We start from the raw sequence: 23488 nt of genomic DNA, 5'->3' as shown, positions 1-23488 counted from the left end.
TGGCTACATGACACCAAAAACAATGCTGTACATGCTTGGCTGATCTAAGACCAGTGCAACCATTTATTTTACAAATATTAAGGCTAGAACATGACAAGGTGGCTGGCTTCAGATCAGGAATTTAATGCACAGAGAGTCATATCTTTGGATAAAATTAGGGATATGTGCAGAAGATAGTGAGCACAGCTTCCCTGACTCCACTCTCTGTGATCACATCATTACCTCTGACAGTAATGGCTGCTGCATAGAATATCAACACAGACTGATATGTTGAATGATTTTGATTAGAGGCAAATAAGCCACAATGTGAGCATTGAAAATCTAATTAGCCCAACCGAATGTAGAGTTCAACCACAGCTGAAAAGCTTTTTCCCTTCGCATTTAAACACGCTGTGCTCAGCCTCTTCTCTACTTTACTGTTTTTCTGTTTTTTCTTTTTTTTTTTTTGTTCAAGTGTCTCGCTGTTCCAGCTCCTTTGGCTTCAAGCTGAACCACATCTGCGATCTGAGCACAAGAGCCCTAATATGGCGCTTTCTTGTTATTACAGAACACTTTATTACTTCATGCTGCTTGGTTTTTATTTCTAAAAAGCCTTTCCCCACAAATAAAACAACTTTGTGGCAGGAGCACCTTTGGCAACTCCAAAATGAATGTGCATTCATTATATTTTAACAGTGTTTTATTGCAAATTAAAACAGGTTTATAATTGCTTTTCTTTCTAATGCATTATTCATTTTCAAGATTTTAAAAATGAATCATACATGTGCATTCAGACACATTGTCATGCATAGCTGCATGCAGAGCAACACAAGCACACACAGTCAGTGAGTGGGATTGACAACCTTAACAGGTGTGACTCTCGATGTTCTAGTTCTGCTCACACAGCACATATGGGGCTTTTCCAATGCATGGTATAGCATGGTACGGTTCGGTACAGTTCACTTTTTGGGGGGTTTCCACTGGGTACAGTACCTGGTACCTTTTTTTTTTTTAACCACTTCGGTTGAGGTTCCAAATGAACCGTACCATTACCATAATGTGACGTGTAAACTCTGCAGATCACGGATTGACATGAGAGAACCTTCACTACCAGTGTCACTGAACTGGCAACACAATCACAAAAGAACCGCTAGATTTAACCCTTTCACAGGTGAGTTTAAAATATTTTAACTGAGCCACTGGCATGAGTTTTTTAAACTACAATTATTTTGGAATGTACCTGCCTTATTGTTTCCATGGCGACGTGTCATGTGACACAACACAGCCACAATAGATCTGTAGGACACATGGATCGCTTTTATTTTGTTTTTCTTGTTTTATTTAAAATATTCACAGACATGCTCCCTATATTATGAAATATTTGGTATTCCGATTCTGAAATATGTGCACGTAAAAATAATTCATAGTTTAAACACTTTTATATCGACTGTGTTAGTTGATCTATACCGGGTGATAGGCGTTCCCTATGGAAATATTCTGATTAATAGGGCTACAGGTTAAAACTGAGTGACAAACAACAGCAAAAACATTTCAATTCACATTTAGTATGTTTATCTATTAATCAAATCTAGAGAAGCTGACATACAAAAAGTAAAAAATTAAAATAAATCAGTTCTCAGAGAGAGTATGGCCTTGGCAGAACAAAGCAACTCAGCAGGAGAACAGCACAATGAGGACCAGTGCCTTCTTGCCATCACAGAGGGAAAGAGGAGCCCTCACACACAGCAAACAGTGAGAAGAGCCAGCAGGTTCACAACTGGGCACACGCAGTAATGAGCACACGCTGACATGGTCCATGTGTAACTGCAGCGCCTCAAATCACCTTAAATAATCATCTTACAGTACATGTGCGCTTACTTCAAGTTAATCATCAATAGAAGTTATGTTAAAAATTTGAACTCCCACATGCTATTTCTTACAAGAAATTCAGAAGCTTTACTACCAATGCACAAAATGGAGCCAACTTTGAGCCAAATTTATTTAATCCGTTTTGGCTTTTAAACCACCCAAGGACATACATGACCACAAAATATTGCTAGTTGCTAGTACACCTCAAAAAAGGAAATAAAAAATTAAACAGAAATGAAAACAAAGTAACAACACGTTAGCCTGCTCAAGATGTAAAAACCTACTTTTGTTATGTGAACGCTTATTAATATGTAAATGCTGTTATTTTATATCTATTCATCACAGAATCATGAAAAGAAACATGCATCACTGTCTCTACAAAAATATTAAGCAGCACAACCGTTTTTAACATCATTATATATAAATATTTCTAGAGCAGCAAATCAGCTGTCACATTATGTTTTGTTTTGCGTTTGTTTTCTGTCTCTGTTAAAGTCCTGCCTGCCTTTGTTAGTCATTTGTCATCATAGTCACTGATTTGATTTCATTATTCTGTCCAGTGTGTTACCCTTGTTTACCTAAGTATTTTGTTGCTGTTTTCATTTCTAATTTTTCTGGTCACATCAGTGTAGACAACAGCGGTAATGCATATGTCTATGTTATGGTTGTGTTCAATTAGTCTTTGGATTAACCTTTGTGTGGATTATTAAAGACTTTTGAACCTGATGAGCTTCATCAGCACATGCTCTCTGCAGCCGAGTGTGACATCACAATACTAGAATGATTTCTGAAGGATCGTGTGCCCCTGAAGACAGGAGGAATTGATGCAGAAAATCCAGCTTTGCCATCATAGCAATGAATCACAGTTTAAAATATTAAACTGTGATGACATTTCACAAATCTACTGACACCAAACTTTTTAAATAAATAAATATTAATTTCCATGTTCAAATTTTTATTTTAATGCCGGACTGTCAATGTGGTCTCAGCCTTCCGGATCTCACTGTACACACACATATATGTTTTTGCCAGTGTAAAGCCTTTGTTCCTGTGCAGTGGAACAGTGAGAGGACAAGTGAAGGTTATTAAAGGGAGATCAAAGCTGTTTTTGCTGTAAGACCCTTTTTCTCAGTTTCAGCTGCTTTTTTTATTTCTCAGACACTTTGCTAAAACTCCAACTGTGTGAAAAAAAGGAGCACGTTGTATCAGCTTTTAACGCTTCAAAGCATCAAAAAGGTTTGTTTTCGTGCAGAAAAGGCTTGTTTGTTTAGTCTGTTTGTTTTATACATTATTGAATAGGAATATATGGTCTCAGGTAAGCGTGAAGAAAACTTGCTACAAATGAAAACAGCTTTCTCTCTCTCATATCAGATATCTGTATGAAAAGCCTTTGATGAATTAGTGAGATGTTTAAAAGCCGAGAAAGCTTCTATCCAGAACACAAACACATGTCTGACTTGGACATTTTTAATGCTTTATATTACCAATTAACAGTTTTTCTTTCACACCATCTCACCTCCGGTGTCAGTGTGAGGTGCTAGTTTCTGTTTCTGGCTCCACACACAGTAAAAACACTTGCTTAACTTTAAAATCTTGTGACTGGTCCCATAGCTCATGGCAAGGCTACAGCAGTAGTGTCCGTAATGATTAGTGCAGAAACACTCTCTCATGGTTTCAGAGGTGTTATAGTTGGTCAGAAATAAAAAGGAAAACCTTTAGGTTTCTACTGGAATAGTTACAGTGATGCAGTTTCGTCTTTCATATTTGAACTCTTCAAATCTTCCATATTTTAGACAGTCATAAAATGTAATTTTGCCAAATATTTAAGTTTTATTTTCTTTCATGGTAATCTGAATATTTTTAGGTTAGTATTTATCATTTAAATTATTATATCTTAATATGATTTCTTTTTTATATTTCAATGATTTTACAATCATTTTCATTTTCCAAAATCACTCATATCAGTAAAGCTTTATGAAAACGAATATTTAAAAAATAAATAAATATTGTAATATATATAATAAATGGGAAAAATTACGCAGCCATCTCTATGAAAAAAAAAAAGTCTTGACTACATATCAAAGATTGCATGCCAATGAAACATTCATGAAAACTTTTATAAAGCCAAGGCCAACAGATATAACTTCAAAATGAATTAATCTTACAATCTTAAACTGCAAAAAAAAAAAAAAAAAGAACAGCAACAACAAAAAATTACACCAAAAATAAAACCGGGGGTTGTGTTACATAACTTCAATGCAAGAGATAATGTAATTACAACATTAAACATCCAGGTCAGGATTTGAAATCCTTTCAGTGGAGACACCCATTTGTGTGAGTGAATCTGAGGAAATCAGTCAGTGTGAAACCTCCTACCCAGTCTAAATGAGTATTTACACCACAGGTGGCAGACTATGAGTGATGTAGCGTTGGCACATGGGTCAGCTAGATAGCTGTCCCAGCATGCCTTGCTTATGACTCAGGATCACCAGCTGTATTGGCTGTCAAAGGGAACCATCAAATCCACCTGGAAAAATTACTAGTGTCTGTGGGCCCTGAACTTATCTGACCTGCTCCAGGCCTAACTGATGATTAAGAGTAGAGGTGTGACCTCGGCATCCTGGCTAAATTCGCCCATTGGCCTCCGACCATCATGAGCCCCTAACAATCCCCATATCTACTGATTGGCTTCATCACTCTGTCTCCTCTCCACCAGTAAGCTGGTGTGTGGTGGGCGTTCTGGCACACTATGGCTGCTGTAGCATCATCCAGGTGAATGCCTATTTAAAATTGTGTTTCACCGATCTCTGAGACGGTGAGTACCATGCGATCAGCAGGAGCTCAGTCCTCATGTATCCGCAGAGAGCAGCTTCACCTCGGCTAGACCTTCTCATATGTGCCGCTGGCTCTGACGTCTCTTTAGTGGTTAAACATAAAATGTAATTCGTTTTGGGTAAATCTAACAGGTTATCTTTAGTCTGTATTCAGTTGATCTATATGTTAAAATGAAAATAAAAAAGGCGTATATAAGGCTGTATATATACACATATCCCTGAACTAAGTACATTTCTGCAGCTGTTATTATGTTTAAATGAAAACGAAAGGAGGCAGTGGTATTTGATATCCTATTTCGTTTTATTGTAAATATACAGAGAGGAAAATTGCAGTAGCCAATATGAGCTGACTGAAGTTATGAAGTATGCTGCTGTTTGCAGATTTACCGGATTCGCGTCGTCGCCGACATCACACTCCCGAGTCGAATAAGCAAAATCTGAACTACCGAGGATGCACGTCCAAAATCAGCATACTTTGTATTGAGAAACGCGCGCAGACCTACGTCACAAGACTATTTGCCTAATCTTCCCGGTACTTTACACCGCGGTGGAAACGCAGAAAGCAACAGGTCTGGGGGTAAAAAAGTTCCTGGGAAAGAATGTTCCTGGTACAAATGTTCCGGGTAATTTCGGTGGAAACGCGGCATAAATCTAAAATATCTTAAACTGTGTTCCGAAGATGAACGGAGGTCTTACGGGTTTGGAAGAACATGAGGGTAAGTTATCAATGACATAATATTGATTATTGGGTGAACTAACCCTTTAAGACCCACACACTCACTGGCATTACAGAGTAAATCTAGAAATTTGTCTGTAAAACAGAAAAGTAACAGATAATGCAAAATGCTGTGTGCGTTCTAATAACGATTATATAAAAAAAAATGATTATAAATACTATACTAAATACTAATTATAATTACATATAATTTGGTTAAGGCTTCTGATGAGTCAATGCAGCATTAGACAGTATCTATTCTAAAAATCCACAAGATAGCAACAGCTATGATGAAAAATGCCCTTAAGCTGACTGAATTCTAAATATTGCACATTATATCAAAAGTTATTATTTCAATATTTATATAAAAAATTCAAAAAGGTCCTCTGCAGTTTCTAATCAAAAGGTCCATCTCAAAACTGACTGATTATTTTCCATTGTAGGCAGCATTAATGTTTACACAGTATAACCTCCATTTGGTGAAGGTCAGAGGCCAAAGGCCTATAAGAAATGCAGCCAATTCAATCTATCACATACTGTACTTATTATGCAGTTAATGCCGTGGCCATAGATTCTTCGGAAACAACACATCTTCATAAAATAGAATCTACAACATTTCTCAATTAATCAATAGCAAACACAAAATTAATCTCACCACAGCAGAAGACATTAAAATAGGTTTTTAGTCTATTTAGGGGTACAGTCATAATATGTGCTCATTAAAAATTAAATTTTATTCTAAATTTGTTTTATATGCTAGATGAATATCTTCTTCTAAAGCAGTTAGACTAGGACTAAAGACTAAAGAAATTGGTTTAACTGCTACCATTACCTTCATATTTTACTATTAAGACAAAGCAATTTCACAGTCTTAGACACTTGCCCTATTCATACTCGAATATTTAATGTAAGTCATCCAAATTACAGTATCAAACTGAAAGTGGGCATTTAAAATCTAGAAATAGGGCAAAACCCTGAGGAATAAAAGGCACTCACCCCTGTTATCTTCTTTAATAACTCAACCTGAGAAACACAAAATGCACACAGGGCCTGAGACCTTGTGATTAATGACACCATGCTTGGCCTTACTATAACGACATCTTATCTTCAGGCCTTAAAGTCTTTTCCAAGGTTATTGTTCCTATTTTGAATAGCGCTTGTTATAGAACTGTGCCCTTTAGAGATGCCTGCCTTACAACTCCATATAGAAAAAAAGAGGCCACATTTACTGATTGGTGAATTCAGATTCAAAGTTCTTATAATTGTTGTGTTATATATATATATATATATATATATATATATATATATATATATATATATATATATATATATATTGGACACAATTTCTCATTCAAAGAGTTTTCTTTATTTTCATGACTATGAAAATTGTAGAGTCACACTGAAGGCATCAAGGGCTATTCGACCAAGAAGGAGAGTGATGGGGTGCTGCGCCAGATGACCTGGCCTCCACAGTCACCGGACCTGAACCCAATCGAGATGGTTTAGGGGTGAGCTGGACCGCAGACAGAAGGCAAAAGGGTCAACAAGTGCTAAGCATCTCTCGGGGAACTCCTTCAAGACTCATCAAGCGAATGCCAAGAGTGTGCAAAGCAGTAATGAAAGCAAAAGGTGGCTACTTCGAAGAACCTAGAACATGACATATTTTCAGTTGTTTCACACTTTTTTTATGTATATAATTCCATATATAATTCCACATGTGTTAATTCATAGTTTTGATGCCTTCAGTGTGAATCTACAATTTTCATAATCATGAAAATAAAGAAAACTCTTTGAATGAGAAGGTGTGTCCAAACTTTTGGTCTGCACTGTATAAACATTATAAGACCCTTTGTATAATTGAACATTTATAAGGCCCTTTGTATAATTGATTGAGGGATATGCCTGTTAACAATTATAGCCAATGGCAGCTTTATATGTTTGGCAGATTTATTTTGTAGAAAAAAAAAAAAAAAAAACATGCTGAAGATAAAAACCCGTCCAGTTTTAATTGTTGTTATTCCATGTAAGTCAATTTCCCCTAAAGCTTTGCAATGCCTACAAACCATTGTAATTAAATACAAAGTACATTTCATGAGGTCTGTAATCTAAGTTCACAAAGTTGAAGATTTCACACCAACATTCCAGCTGCAAATAGTTTACAGCAATCATGATACTTTTGTGTCTCGCCTTAGGAGTGATCCTTGTTTTTTTGTAAAAATACATGAGAAGAGGATTCTTTGAGGATGGATAATCCATGCTTTCCGTGGTCTTACTGATATTAACAGAAGAAGAGTGTTTTCAGGAAATGCTATGCTGATTCCCACACGCATACTAATGTCCATTCATGAGTGAGGCCTTTGGGCATCTCGCAGCCCTGAGCTGAACCTGTTCTCCGTTAATAAGGAAAGTCGAGTCTCTTCTGGCCGCTGTAGGGCTAATTTCCTCATCATATTATACCTCTTCCTCTCGATGGCTTTGACTCAGCAAATTTCTAAATATATTCCCTTACACACAGGCAAAAAAGGTGACCCCAGGCTGAGGGTGAACAATTACACAAACAGTTAGAGGACTTGCAGAGCTTTAATGAGGGCTTTTAATTAATGGTTGGTGAGCTTCCGGGCAGAAGGGTGGAGGAGAGTGAGTTAAAAGGGAAGGAAAGGTTTTGACACACCACTTCTGAGATTACATCTCCTCCAACATCATGTGAGAAGCTGGAAAAATGCTAGTGTGGTAAATGAAAGTAGCAAAGACAATTACAGCATGGGGTTTTACAAATGTATTCATCCATACATCCAACATCCATACATTATAGATTTTTACACTAATCATAGATAGGGATGTTTCCTAATGGTGCTGCAGCAACTCCAAAAGAGTCACGAATCTGGGTTTCCGTTTAATTCAGAGACGCACGCGAATGCGATAAACCACCAGGGCCAATTAGTTATGATGTTAAATCACAGACACTTAGGACTCATCCAATTTAGGAAACAAATAAATTCTGAGGGCACTTACTTCGGTGGAGTGCTCTCAGCAGCCTGTTGATGCTGATTAAATATCAACGCATGGTGAGGGAGGCACACCGCATTTATTACCCTGCCTTTGAGTTTCTCTCTGCTTAGAGGATACATTTTTAAAGTAAATGACTCTATGCTCAAGGGACTCCTCTGTTGCCTTGAAACATTAGAAACAACAACTGCCTTTACATGGGCTCGGCATGCTACAAAAACATCAGAGAAATGGAAATGAGAGGGATGAATCTGGGTCATACACTTTCAGGAAACAGGGCTCTAGTTCAAAGGGGATCGGAGGGGGTGGCTTGATGTTTCTTCAAATGACATTGAAACAGAACGTGCATGAAAGAAAGCTGAAAGGGATCATACAGAGAAAATGTTTAGCGGTGGTCGAAGTGGAAGCAGATTCCTTGGGATATGCTTTCATCATAACCTAAATACGACTTTCAAAGTGAACAAGGGGTTCTGTACAACCTGCAATGGGTAAAAGCTTCTTTTTTCTTTTTTCTTTTTGTAAAACAACAGAAATGTCACTTCAGATCACCTAAAAAGCAATTCAGAAGTTTTGTTTTCAATTAGCCTCCACATGTAATGTGGCCAACTTGAGTGTATGTCACAAAATACCTTCTGTTATGTTCTGAAGAAGAAAATCATTCAGGTTTGGAGCATCACAAGGGTGAGTAAACGAAAATAGAACTAAAAATCTATCTATCTATCTATCTATCTATCTATCTATCTATCTATCTATCTATCTATCTATCTATCTATCTATCTATCCATCCATCCATCCATCCATCCATATCCCTGAAAAAAAAAGTACTAGGAATAAATATTTCTATAATATTGGCAGTATTGAATACATATTAAATTTCAAACATTCACAAGCATATTTGCGTATGTATTCTGTGAAAAGTACTTGCTCCTTGTGGTAACACATGTGAATGCAGAAACATGACTGAATTAATTTTTAGTAACACAAAACGGCATAGTTCACAGTATTCATATTATATCATTATCCGAGTGTGTAATTTCAGTGCTGTAAATGTGCATTTGTCTCTTAAAAAACCAGATAATCTCCACGTTACATAAGGTTTATATCCTTTTATGAGGTTCTAGGCAAGGTTAATACTTTCATGTGCTGTTCTATCGAGAGATCCAGGTTACTGTTCGTTATATTATATAACAAGAAACTCCACATTTTAGAATTCTAACACACTTGCTCAACATATTCAAGTTTATATGATATGAAAACGTACATTGTTTACACTGGGTCTGAAGATTTGGTGAAAGCCTTGAGATAATCTTAGCTTGTTCATTATGATATCAGCCACTCAGAGACGAAATGACAAAAAATGTCACCGCCTGATCCATAATTACATTTCTGAACCCTGTGCAGGAAAGATAAACATGGGTGCTGTGTCTATATTAATATAACTACTGGGGGAGTCATCCATAACAGAGCAACACACACATGTAAATATAAGGTAATTTGGTGAAATCAAAAAATGCACATCACTTGACAGTCTGCTTTGCATTGCAGCTTCTCTGGTAACAGGCATCTTATTATAGAGTAAGATGTTAAAACAATTGGCTTTTTCCAACAAAGCTAGTACTAAGAATGAAAAAATATGTGGCAGCACACATGAATGGCAATGTATTTCTTAGTAAAAAGTCTGTTTTTGGAAGGTACAGTATTGATATAAACAGTCAGCTTGTCTTAAAGCGACAGTTCCCCCCCAAAAAAAATTAAACATTGTGATGATTTACTCAACCTCATGTTGTTCAAAACCTATAAAGGCTTATTTTCTTCTGTAGAACACAAAATATATTTAGAAGAAAGCAAGTGAACATTTTGTCCTTAAAGTTGATGTGTTAGAAGCAGGTAAACGGGCAAGCGTTTTGAGCAAGTATGACAAAGGCCAAATTGTGATGGGTCAGAGCATCTCCAAAGCCGCAGCTCATATGGGGTGTTCCCGGTCTGCAGTGGTCGGTATCTGACTAAAGTGGTCAAAGGAAGGGACAGTGGTGAACCGCCGACAGGGTCATGGGTGCCCGAGGCTCATTGGTGCATGTAGGGAGTAAAGGCTGGCCCGTGGAATCCAATCTAACAGACAAGCTACCAGACGTCACTTACCTGGGGAACACATGACTCCAGGATGCACTATGCGATAAAGGCAAGCCAGCAGAGGCAGTAAGATACTTTGGGCAATTTTCTCCTGGGAAACCTTGGGAAAACTGGCTGGGAAACCTGCCATCTATGTTACTTTGATACGTACCACCTACCTAAGCATTGTTGCACACTATGTACACCCTTTCATGGTTACAGTATTCCCTGTTGCCTGTGGCCTCTTTTAACAGGATAATGCGCCCTGCCAAAAAGCAAAAAAATGACTCAGGAATGGCTTGAGGAGCACAACAATGAGTTTGAGGTGGTAACTTGGCTTCCAAATTCCCCAGATCTCAATCCAATCTAGCATATGTGGGATGTTCTGGACAAACAAGTCCATGGAGGACCAACCTTATAACTTACAAGACTTAAATGATCTACTGCTAAAATCTTGGTGCTAGATACCGCAGCACACCTTCAGGGGTCTAGTAGAGTCCATGCCTCCACAAGTAGAGTAGAGTATTAGTAGACTGGGCAGGTTAGGGTTAGAATAATTTGACATACTTGCAAAGTTACTTATAGTCAACAGTATGTCTGTTGGGAGACCATCACAATAAAGAGTTAGTAGATATAAGCAGACAGTCTAGTAATACTCTAATGTGACTTATTTTACATGTAGGTGCCATGTTACTTATTGTCAACAGAAAGATCAAAAGAGACTATCAAAATACAGTGTTACATTAAAATTTCACTGGAAAATTAACGACTGATATTTTGGAGTCCTGATCATAACCGCAGTCTCAGACTTTGACCCTGAGACATTCTGCAGTCCTGTTGCTTTGAAATGCCAGCGAGAGCTGGTAGAATAATGAAACAAAGATAGGGTGAATTTTGTTTAGTTTTCCTGAGAAAAATAATTAATTAATAATAATAAAAAAAATAAAAAACACACACAACATTGCCTTGATGTTCAGTATGGGTTGCTGTATAATTCAACACTCTAAAAAGTGGGTGCAGTTTCTAGTTTGACTTCTGGTGATGAGTGATTCTCGGCAGACCTGGAGACAACAGAGCTGGGGAGCTGTCAATCTTCAGGCGACACACAGAAGGCCGTGTCACCACAAAGAGACAGCTGTGCCAATCTCATCTTTGAATGTCAGTGATTGGAATCTCAAGGCTCACAAAGGAGCAGCCAAATGAGGCTTTTCTGCAAAATCTACCTCGATTGTCATTCCCAGGCGATGTGCACTTCTAAGGAGGTGCGCTGCTCTGGGTCTCTGATTGTCAGCCACACAATTTCAGTTTCTTGTTTTGTGTATCTAGGCGAAAGAACAAGAGACATGTGAAGAGAGGCAGCAGAAGTTATGAACAACTTCTCCTGTAAATGCCTTATTCAGGGTGCGAAACTTCTCGAAAGACGAAAATAGGAAAGTATTTTGTCTAAAACATCTTATTCATGCGAGGATTCAATAAAGCCGTTCACGCTCGGTGTAACATCAAGCTGACTGTATGCTTGAGATTTGCTGCACCAGTTAGTCAAGCGAAACAAACACACACAGAGAAGTGGTACTCATTAGGGGTCCAACGTCTCTTAACCAACCACAAAAGTTCCTGTGTTTAAGCCCATGCAGGCTTGCTGTAACTGATCATCTGTCATCTGACATGAGACATCAGGGAGATGACAGCAGTCTTGAATGAGGCGTTCAATCTACTGGAGACTCGCCGTGGTGTCACTTACAGAGACTGCCTGGAAATTTGGAGAACACAATGCAACACGAATAACATCACAGAGAAGAAGACAAACAATAACACATGTAAACAAATCAGTCACAAAGTGGCTGTCAGACTCAGCAGAGAGGATTGCATCAAGTGCTGGTGGTGTCATGCTGATTTGAGGAAAGGATGACAGGAACGCATCACTGCTGATTTGGTTTTTGGAAGGATGATGAGAAGGCTGTCACGGTTTGACTTTATTATGTTTTTAGATTTAAGATCTCATGGACAGGAGTGTTCAGACAAGAAACCATCAGGCATCAAAAGCTTTCCAGCAATGACACAATTTGATCAGTGTAGGTAGAAACAATGTTTTTACAGATCAACATGAAAAGCTCTGAGAGGACGTTGTCCACCTCCGTCAGTGCCCATCACGGGCAAACTGCACTCAACTGTACCCTGCTGTCAACTCCCACGATACACATACGTGATATTGCGCAATCATAGGCAAAACTAACCCCATTTTTATTTCTACAGGGAAAATGCTTATCTGACAATAATCTGAATTCATGTTAACCAGATCAATTAATCAATTAATCTGAATAAATCTGACAAGAGCAAATATTTTAAGGGGGATTTGTTGGGGGGAAAACAAATAGGCAAGGCTTGGCTGTTAGCATGGTGCTACTAGCCCCTACTGGTAGATGACATAACAGTACACCAGCTAGTCAGAAAAAAGTATTATACACTTAAAAAATACATAGCTATTATTTAAATGTTATAATAAATTAATCAAGATAGTTTTATTCATTTATGCAGCTCGGGTAGTAAGCAGCTTTCTCCAGGACACTGCTGTAAATAATTAACATCTAAAGACTACTTTGCTAATCTTGTTCTTCATTATTGTGCTTTATTTCCATGTTGGATTCAATCATGGGTTAAACAATGTAGAATGAAATTTCTATATATGGAATGAAAGATATTTTGCTCAGATGCATAATCATTCTACAAAGGAACAATGTTAACTATCAGGTCAAGAGCTGTTTGAAATATCTTAAAATGTTAATCTTAAAATGTTTTTTACAATATATAAAGTATACTGTATATTGCATACTGGATACTTTATAGTTGCATTTTATAAGATATTTCTATGCACATAACCCTTATCCTAGCCTAAACCTAAACCTAACTACAACAAAATAAAAACCATAACAGGCAAATCAATCTATAAAGTACAATCACCTAATTTGTTTATGGGTTTTTACAGTTTTAAAGTTGAGGCTTGGGTAAAGTGATGTAAATCTTCAAAACGATTTGAATATAATGCAGCAATGTCAAATCAGGAAAATACATTAAATAAATGTGATGCCACTGTGCGTATATTATTTAATGTAAAAGGATTATCTTAATGAATTCAACATTTGATTAACCTAAAAGAATAAGGAATAGATACACATTTGTACATCTCAATTGTTTTTATTGTTATTGCCACTAAAGACTCATCTTTTTCGCCTGCACTTAACCAACTAACACCAGCACTTTTCCTTTTCTTGTCTTTTTCATTTAATAATAAAAAAAAAAATACCTGGCTATGCATTCTATCCTAGACTAACTGACACTTGTCATGGCACTTGTATACTGTTGTTGTTCTCTTGTTGACCTGACTGCTTCTATTGTTCTCATTTGTAAGTCGCTTTGGATAAAAGCGTCTGCTGAATGATTAAATGTAAATGTAAATGTATTGCTTACATTTTGGAAGTTGCTGTTGATACATGAATACTGTAAATTTTGAGGTCTGTTTAAAAGAAACTGTGGTAGAACCATGGCATGTACACCTCAAGTTACTAACTCAAAAGCATCTGTAACCAGAAATCGCAAAAGCATATTTGGCACAGGGTTACTTCAGGGTGGTCCTGCAGCAGCCAACAACTGCCTTTGATATACAAAAACATCCATAAAAAACTACTTGATAAACATCTAAAATCTTTCTTCTCCACTCAAGAGTAGTGACAGTGTTGTAAATGTGTTTTTTTATTTTTTTATCACCTTTTATTTATTATTCTTAGTCTCTGTTAATTAGGACACAATCCAGTGATTTTACAGACAAGTATAGAACATGAGGCCAAAAAGTTGTATTCTGTCTTAGCTTGGAGCTGAACCGAGAGCAACAACAAAAATTTCTATCAATAAAGCTGCAACATCAAAGCAACAACCACAATGAATAGGGACAGAAAGTGAAGGGGGAAAGAAGATATCTGCATTTTCTAAAGCAATACATGAACTGTGAGGTTACATCAGGAGACCATTAAAGACTTTTATCAAGTAATTAACAGCTCATGTCACCATTAGTGCCGTAAGAGGCCTTGTAAGTTTGAGAGATGGGACTCACTCAAAGCATCATCAAGTTTTTCACCCATGCAGCATTTAATAACCCCCTTTAGACGTAACCTTTAAGGTGAGGGCCATTGAAATCTCTCTTTAAAGTAATGATCCTACATTAGCAGTGGCATGAAAGGCAGAGAAAATGTCCTCTGAGCGCTGAGTTAAAAGAAAGCGACTACTAGTACTTTGAACCGACACAGAAACAGACAGTGATCATCACGGGAGAACAGAGCGAAAGGAAATTAATTCGGGACAAAAAGGTGAGACAAATCACTTCGGCTTCAGCCAAGAAATTGTTTTCAAGTAGGTCCAGACGTGTTTTGAAGGCCGAATGAGGGTGTTTGCGCCTGTTCCAATTCTTTGACTAATAAACCTCCATCCAGTGGCTGCAGGGAATCTCGAGGAGCCACGGAAACATCCATCAGTCGTGTGGGAAAAAGGTAAACTTGGCAGATGCATCTGGCTGAGATTGGCCATTAATCTTAAGAGTGAAGTGTAATTAGGATGGACTTTATGAGGTCACGTGATGTCATAAATAACAGGAAATCAAAGGAGCAGCAGCCTGAGGAGAGAGGAGCTTGTCTTCTAATGACCCAGAGAGCTTTTGAGAACAGCCAGGTGTCAACGAGGGCTTTGATGCATGTGTCTACTGTGCTTTATTTCTACATAATGAGCAGTTGGCAACAAGGCAGATGTAGACCTGCAGAGGGATTCTGTGGCTAAATATTTATGTATAAACTATTGAGTACAGGAAAGGTAATTGAACTGTACAGCACACTTAATTTAACTTTCTGCTTGGTGATTCCAAGGATAAATTAGCTTAATAACAACACTACGCGACGCAAAGGCTGCAGCCAGTGTTCAGATCGATAGAGAGCTGAAGTGTAATTTGAGTAACACAAAGCCACGTTTTCAAAAGGATCAATTGCTGGTGCTGCATATGGCTTCAAGACAGTTACGCACTTGTAGCAGCAGCACACCTGACACTGATACCATATAGACAGACTGTAACTGTAAGGTAAAATAAGTGCGACTTAAAATGGCATCAACAATGCATTTGACTTATTGTGTACTTTAGATTGAAATGGATTATTCACCAGCAATTATTGTGAGGATACTTTATCCTTCAATATTTGATTGGATAGCGGTAGAACCTCCCAAGTTTCATTAACAGAAAAAAAATATATAGTTTCAGAGGCATACAAAAAGGCATTAAGGTTTCTTCAAATTTTGTGAGGGTAAATGTAAGACTTTTTAAGACCATGTCAAGAAAATTTAAGGAATACATTGAAGGGAACACAATGCATTGATTTGTACCTTAATGTAAATATTAATATACTACTAATAATTTTACTGTATTTCTTATCACACTGCAAAAAGTTCTTTCTTAGTATTCTTGTTTTCCAGTACAGATGTCCAAAGATTCTTAAATCATGATACATTTCCTTGAGAAGTAAAACGACAATATAATAAGAAAAAGAAAACAATAATTCATATCCCTTTTTTTTTTTTTTTTGCAGTGCATACAACATTGAACATTGATAGTGGTCGACCGATCTATCACCAAGGCCGATATATCGGCCAATATTTGTCAGCACCTAAGCGTGCACAGTGCTCATACTCTGTCTCTTGTTCATTGTAGTAGTTAACAGTTCTGTCTAATACGGATAGAAGTCTGTCTATTAATCAGACAGAATGGTTAAACAAAGGAATTAATGTATAAAGAAAGTATTATAACGATTGCTTTTATATTAGGCCTATTAGTAAGACCCTTTTATGGCATTAATTTGTGGAAAGGCAAATTAGGCATTTTTAAGTTTATATGCTGGTAATTATGCTCAAATACACAGATGATATCCCTTGATATCCTGAAATAATGTTGAGAATTAATCATGTGAAGAGGAACCCGATCTTTCTCCATCGTTACGGCAAGGTCATATATGTACCTTTCGTTCATTCTAATAGACATGCAGTGATTAAAAATTAAAACTAAGGTACCACACACACACACACACACATATCTGAGTTATGTACATTCATAGAAGTGGACAAACAAACTACCCACAATGAAAAAACAAGCACACGTGTATAAGACCTCAGGTCACTGCAACTCTCTGAGGATGATGATCCCACTAATAGCTGTTTGCTCTTTACCTTTTTTTGGCACATATCTTGCTGTATACCTCTCCTCCTCAGCAACCCCCATCCATTCCTCTATGGCACATACATCATTGGCCTCACCTTAAGATAAATTGGTGCTGTGGGCAGCAAGTTGCTCCCAACTTTACAAAATAATATCTGTCTCAGTTTTCCCTCAGTGGTGTGATTGGTCTCAAGCTGTTCCCTCTCTAGTTCTATCATCTGTCTAGCTGTGCAGTATGCCTGCTGAACATGGGGTCCTCCTTCTGATGAATTCAGCATCTAGAATAATGGAAAGACACCTCCAGCCTCCAATAAAGATTCACTGACAACACCTAGTAAACATTAATCATAGTCAGTGCCTATTTTCCCCATTAAGGGATCAAAGATGTTATGTGGGGCATTCATTAAATTGGATAATGTTTCAAAATGACTTAAACAATATCCTAATAAGCATCAAGGTCTTTCTTGTTGTTGAGCCTAGCTGTCTTTTTTTCGGTCCATTCGCAATAAATTAAAGGGAAAGGGAGAGAGACAAAGGGAGAGAGGAGAAATAGTACATTTTTAAAGGAGAATACATGAATTTGAAAATGTAGTTTTGAGAGCCTCTAACAAGCCTGCAGGATTTCTCTCAATATTAAAAGATCCTAATCAGGTTCATTTGAAATGGTAAGAAGGTAAAACATTTGCTGGAGTTCATGAAATGACTTTTAAATAGTCTCGCTTTTGAAATAAGATCTGGAAATTCCAATTACTCTTAAGAAAACTGAACCATTTCCCACAGGTACAGTATAGTGTGGACTATAGACTGTCCAGAGTTCCATTTTATTTGATTGATTGCAATCAAATTATATTATATTATATTATATTATATTATATTATATTATATTATATTATATTATATTATATTATATTATATTATATTATATTATATTATATTATATTATATTATATTATATTATATTATTCTGTTATAACCTTACTCAACTTTTATCCAAAGACAGATAGACAATAACTGCAACCGTAATTAAAATTGAATAAAAAACAGTGAGAGACACTTAAGAATCTTTTGAACTCAATTTGATTATTAGGTGAGAAAACATAGGAGTGATAATATTACTTAAAAAATAAAATAAAAACAACGGAAGCTCAAGAGAGCATGTAGTCTATTAAATTCTAAAAAAGTTCTAAAAAAATTCTAGTCTAAAAAAGAGATGTGATTGATTGTAAATCATAATTTCTAAAAATAGAAGAACTGTATTGCTACACATGACCTTTTCCACCTTAACCTTGAGAGAGGGGCTGGGGCTTGGATGATGAATAAACAGCAAGAACACAAATCATTTAAAAAAAAAAATGACATAACCTTGAGTCCCACGTTCACACTGAGGATATGAAGAGCTTCTTTGACTTCCTTCATTAATTTCAAACGTAACTGTCTGCTTTCTGTTTTAAATTATCTGTATCCAAAAGCCATATTTTATATAATCAATAATCAATAACTATGTTCTGATTTTTTTGTTACCTATCAAAAAAACTTTTTCAGTAGTCTCCACAGTTTCCCATAATTAGGGTAAATTACAATGCACACCAGAACGTGCATATGGCTCAAACAAACCATTTGATGGAGGAAAAATCATCAAAAGCGGTTTCTAAATTGTGCATTAGCCACACATTCTGCATAATCATCCACTTTCACCCAGGTCTGATGATAATATCCTTTACTGGGCCACACCATTACATTTTTTTTGCCAGTGACAAATATCACCTTGCACGGCAGATTTTCATGCCATAAATCTCCACATGCTCAGAGAGGAGCCATAAAATATAACAGACCTCACTTTCCTTAGATAACAATCACTCGGGTGGAGGAGTCAGTGAAATCTGCCTGTTCAAATGGCAATAATTCAACACAAAGAGCTCTCAGATCACCTCAGGACAAATAAAGAGAAGATTAACACACTGCTGCATACAGACACTTACATAATGTATAACTGCATTGACATACATAATGATACATAATACTTTTTATAGCTATTATGTTTACCTGTAATCTCACTTACTACCATCCAGATGCCTATTTTTAATATGCATGCTTATTTTTGTGAATTATTTTAAGCTGCTTAGTCTGTGTGAATATTATCATATTAAAATATGTTTTAAAGCATTACACATGCAGTACATACCAACTGATCAGGCGTCTTTGCTGTGGTTAGTATGATGAGCTATAGTTTCTGTTTTAAAAGGTTTATAGGATCTGTTAAGAATACTTTAAGCAACCTAGAACTGTGTGTTAAATATTGTAATTATGAATAAATTCTATCATACTATGTAGATATTGGAAGACGACTACTTAATTAGGACCAACAGTTTTATAGCATTACAATAAAATAAATAGGTCTGAATACATGTGTGCAGTAGTCCTGAATGCTATATAATTATATATAAACAAGTATGTGCAAATTTATTTCACAAACCACTCATTTAGTTAATAAAAAATGGCTATTTTAGTTTGGATGAACACTTATTCATAAACTAAGCAAATGTACATTAGCTCAATTCATTCTTATCAGTATACACCTAACAATCATGCATATGGCAATGGCCATTATAAACATAAGCGTGTGTGTGTGTGTGTCTGTGTGTGCACACCACTCTCGTGGCTAAAGACCAAGAGAGAAAATAAGAGCTCTTCAGAGGCTTTCAATCTCTTGTAATAGTGTTATTATCTTAATGGAGGTGCCAAACACTGGAAAGGTCCATGTCCCTTTGTTTTGTGAGCCTGAGAGTAAGTGGTTTTATATTACCCTGCTCTGCTATATGGCTACCGCTCAATATGAAAAGTGCATTACTCTTGGGAGGCATGGTGAACAGCCCAAGACATTGCTCCATCCTCACCTCATGAGGCACATCAGAGTAATCAAGTTTAAATTGTCACTTTCACAAAAGGGGTCACGCTGCTGTTCATATTAAGGGCACAGGCCATCAAGTGCATCTTAAGGTGGTAATGACAGAGAGCAGAATGTTTAACATGAAAGCAAAGTGAGTGAAGGAAGGTGGGTCTGTGCATCAGTGTGGTAGTACTCGATTCCGAACAATACTGAATTTGGACTTATGGATGTGCTCACAATCGCACTTTTGACCCCCAAAGTCGAGTTCATTTGGGATCCCTCCATACTGATTAGATTTGATTGGGCTCGGGTGCTGTGTGCATGTAGTGTGATCAATAATCACACCAGAGCATGGAACAGATACTACTTATGGAGTATCTATTAGTGAAAGCACTTTTCTTTCTGTCTTCAAATCAAAAAGTAGCATCTTAATGATGTAAGTGTGCTCCAACCCAGAACATTAAGTGCGATGTGAGTGCAGGCCAGAGGGGGAGTGGGGAGAGGTGAGAATAGGGCTCGGTACAAGGCAACCGTGTCCAGTGTCAGTACACCCAAAGTCCATCTCATGTCCGAATCCAAGACCAAATTGTCCATGAGTAGTCCAGACAAGCTCATTCAAGTCAGAGTCCAGGCAAAGCCTTAATGCTCCTAAAACAATCAAATTTTAGACTTGACTCTGGCATACTACAATGCGTTGTGCATGTAGTGGTCTATATAAAACAAAGTAAAAATAGTCAGGCATCAAAGATATTTTTCTTTGAACACGAAGAAATCCAATTATCTTTGCCCTTTTTCGGGGAAGAATGCAATTACTGGGAAACAATGTGATGCTGATGACTTTCGATAAGAGAATGCCATGGGATTGTGGAGAAAGGAGAATATGCTCTATCAGATTTGAGGACCGGACAATATCACTTCAAATTGGAATATTCAATTACATCATATCTCCTGGTACCGATCACTTGGCTGGCTAAGACTCCCTCCCTCATATTCAGCCAAATGGAAATTATGAGGAGAAAAACACTTGTTCCTTCTCTGGCCAAAATGGTGGCCATTTACTTGAACATCATCAAACCCATTCCAATTCCAAACTGAACCTTGCCCTCGTGTCACAGCAGATGGTGCTGCTCATCAAAGAATGCTTATAACACTTACTGACAAGATCTATATGAAATATACAATGTTCATCCTCTGGTGAATCTAGCCTCTCTGCAATACTATTTGTGTGATCTTTCAGTGTTCCCAGACCACAATTCAGTTCAAATCATCTGGTGCACTCTTCATCCATGCTCTTACCGTCAACTTGACATGTGCATTACCATAATGTATCTCTGTAGTCTGACACTGAGGGTAATTGCAATTACTGCATCTCTCTTTCCCTTGTCACTTTGCTGGCAAATGGAAAGCGACAATAATATTCCTTCATCTAGAATGACATAAACATGGTCGACTTAAAACTTCATCCAGGGAAGCTTAAGGAGTCCGAGGTCATCTTGCCCTCCACCTTCATCATGTTTCTAGTCCAGGTCGTTAACAACGACGAAGCTCTTGTTATCCACAGTGCTATCGGTGACAGAGTTACACGCCCCATTGTTGTCAACACACTCAAGAGCAGTGGCGTGGTGAGATAGAATTGCATAGACAGCCTCTTCATAATGCTCCTGGGCAATGTCATGCTCAACGGTGGGCTCTTGTTAGGAGCTGAGGGAAGGTTATCAGTCCTGACACATGCTTATCAGCACACATCCATCTCGTAGCACTGGCGCTGTGCGCACCACCCACCGAAGTACACAGATGCTGTTTACCCGCGCCAGGAGTGGGCCGCCAGAGCTAATTCAACCTGATTGTCTCCCAAAGGACAGAAAGCTGAGATTTTGACGGGGAAGGAGGGACAGAACTCAACATGCATCTCCCCAGAAGAAAGGGACCCAGTGCGATGAGTCTACGCTTCCCGTCGCTATTTTGTTAAACCTCGCTTAACATCGCTGAGGGAGGATTTTTGGGAATCGGAGGGCTGATTCAATCATAGGTAATTGCTATCAAATAATAAAAGAGGACACACTAGGCGGGTTTATTTCCGGGATTCTTGGGGGCTTATTGACACAATATCACTGCTGTCAATTATCTCTCCTGCTCTGACAGGTGCACAATTACAGGCACTGGGATCTTTCTATTGTGCTGGTAAACTAAAGCTGCTTTTGAGTCCAAAACGTATGTGACATGAGGGGATTGAGTCTGATTTGCAAACTGCTCTCATCCCTATTCCCTTCTCTACCCTCCCCATCCTCTTTCCTCAATCCACTAATCATATTCCCTTAAAAACTGCTGGAGAATCAATAGTCTGCCTGATTTACTTCATTAGATGATATTAAATATGCAGACGACAGAGGCTGCATATTGAACCCGCTAACTAAGGCATTGACAAATGTTTCGGTGAGCATCTTTGTGAAGGCCTACCTGTCTCAATGCCTTAAAGCAACTTAAAGATTCTACATAATTCCCAAAGAGCTGAGCAAGGAAGTTTTGTCTATAAAATTATTCTTTTAGGAAAGCGGAAATGGGGAGGTCAGCAGAGAGTGAAAGCACAGCACCCTGCGTGAGGTGCTCTGATATTTTTGGCCCTGTCACCAACGTGGTGCCTGCTCACTGATTTGACTTTAATGAAGAGACTGGATTTGTGTGTTTGTGCTCGCCCAAGGCTAAAGTCATGCAACCCCGGCAAAACAAATGAGAGAGGTGCAATTACGAGACGCAATAAACAGATTCAGCATTTTACTCTTGAGCACTAGAACTACCTTGCAGTTCCAAAAACCAAAAGCAACCAGGTACCCAAGGGTGGAATCAAATGAATCAACAGCACCCCTTGGCAGCTGGTGAGGGGTGCAGACATCTGGATGAGGAGAGAGGAAATTAGTAGACGGGAATGCTAGTTCTGTAATGTTGAGAGGAAAAAAAGTGTCATCTAGTAGCAGAGTATGTAAGTGAGTGCAGCCAACCCCAGCCCAAGTGAATTTCCACATGCAAGATGTTTTCAGGGGACTAAATTTGTCACAATGACATCTGGCTGAAAGAATCACTGATTGCACTCGCATCACAAGCAGCAGCCAGTCGCTAAGTAAATGAGCTTATCCATGTTGTTCTCTGAGAGCTAAACGTGATTAAGGAAATCAACCTATGAAAATGATGCTATAATCCTGAATCTCTTGAAGAACAAACATTCAGGAGGTTGAATTGTTCTCTCCTTCTATCCAAAAGCATTAGCGGAAGATCAACAATAAAAATTCAATATTAGCATGAGATAGCGCTTCATCATTTTCATTTCTGCAAGCCTTGCAAGAAAACGTTCTTTCATTTTTGACTGGTGATTTATGTTTCCCTCAAGGCAAAACTGCTGACTTCTTAAGTGCTCCTAAATGCATAATCTTGTGGGAGGCAAACACACAATAATGTTATGTTAACTATTCATTAACAACAGAACAAGGCGCATAAAGATGCATTTTTGTATTCTAAAAGTTTAATTAGAGTACTGCTGGGTTAGTTAGAGAAGATGGGATTTCAAAAGCCACATTTTCCAGGGCACAACAACTCTCTGTTTGTTAATAAGCAACTTTGATATATACAGTGGTGCTGGACATAAAAAAAAAAAAAAAAACATGGCCAAACACAATAATGTTGACCACTTTCCAACCCTTTAAACAATGAGTAGAATAAATTATTTTTAAAAAGACAAACTAATGTTGGACACTGATGCTATTTGGAATACAGAAATTATGTTCTACTACACTTTACAACTTTTATTCAAAGAGTAACATTACCTACCACCTATATAGTACAGTAGAAAAAAACAC

The 23488-nt window shown here is 37.6% G+C and overlaps 1 protein-coding gene across 1 annotated transcript in view; it reads right to left on the bottom strand.

Annotated features, from left to right (window-relative positions):
- LOC128016452 (polypeptide N-acetylgalactosaminyltransferase-like 6) overlaps window positions 1–23488 on the bottom strand; it is a 162305-nt gene that overhangs the window by 137687 nt on the left and 1130 nt on the right. The window lies entirely within an intron of this gene.

The sequence above is a fragment of the Carassius gibelio genome, chromosome A1, assembly GCF_023724105.1.
Source record: "Carassius gibelio isolate Cgi1373 ecotype wild population from Czech Republic chromosome A1, carGib1.2-hapl.c, whole genome shotgun sequence".
Lineage (NCBI taxonomy): Eukaryota > Metazoa > Chordata > Actinopteri > Cypriniformes > Cyprinidae > Carassius > Carassius gibelio.
This window is presented reverse-complemented; position numbering and strand designations above follow the sequence as displayed.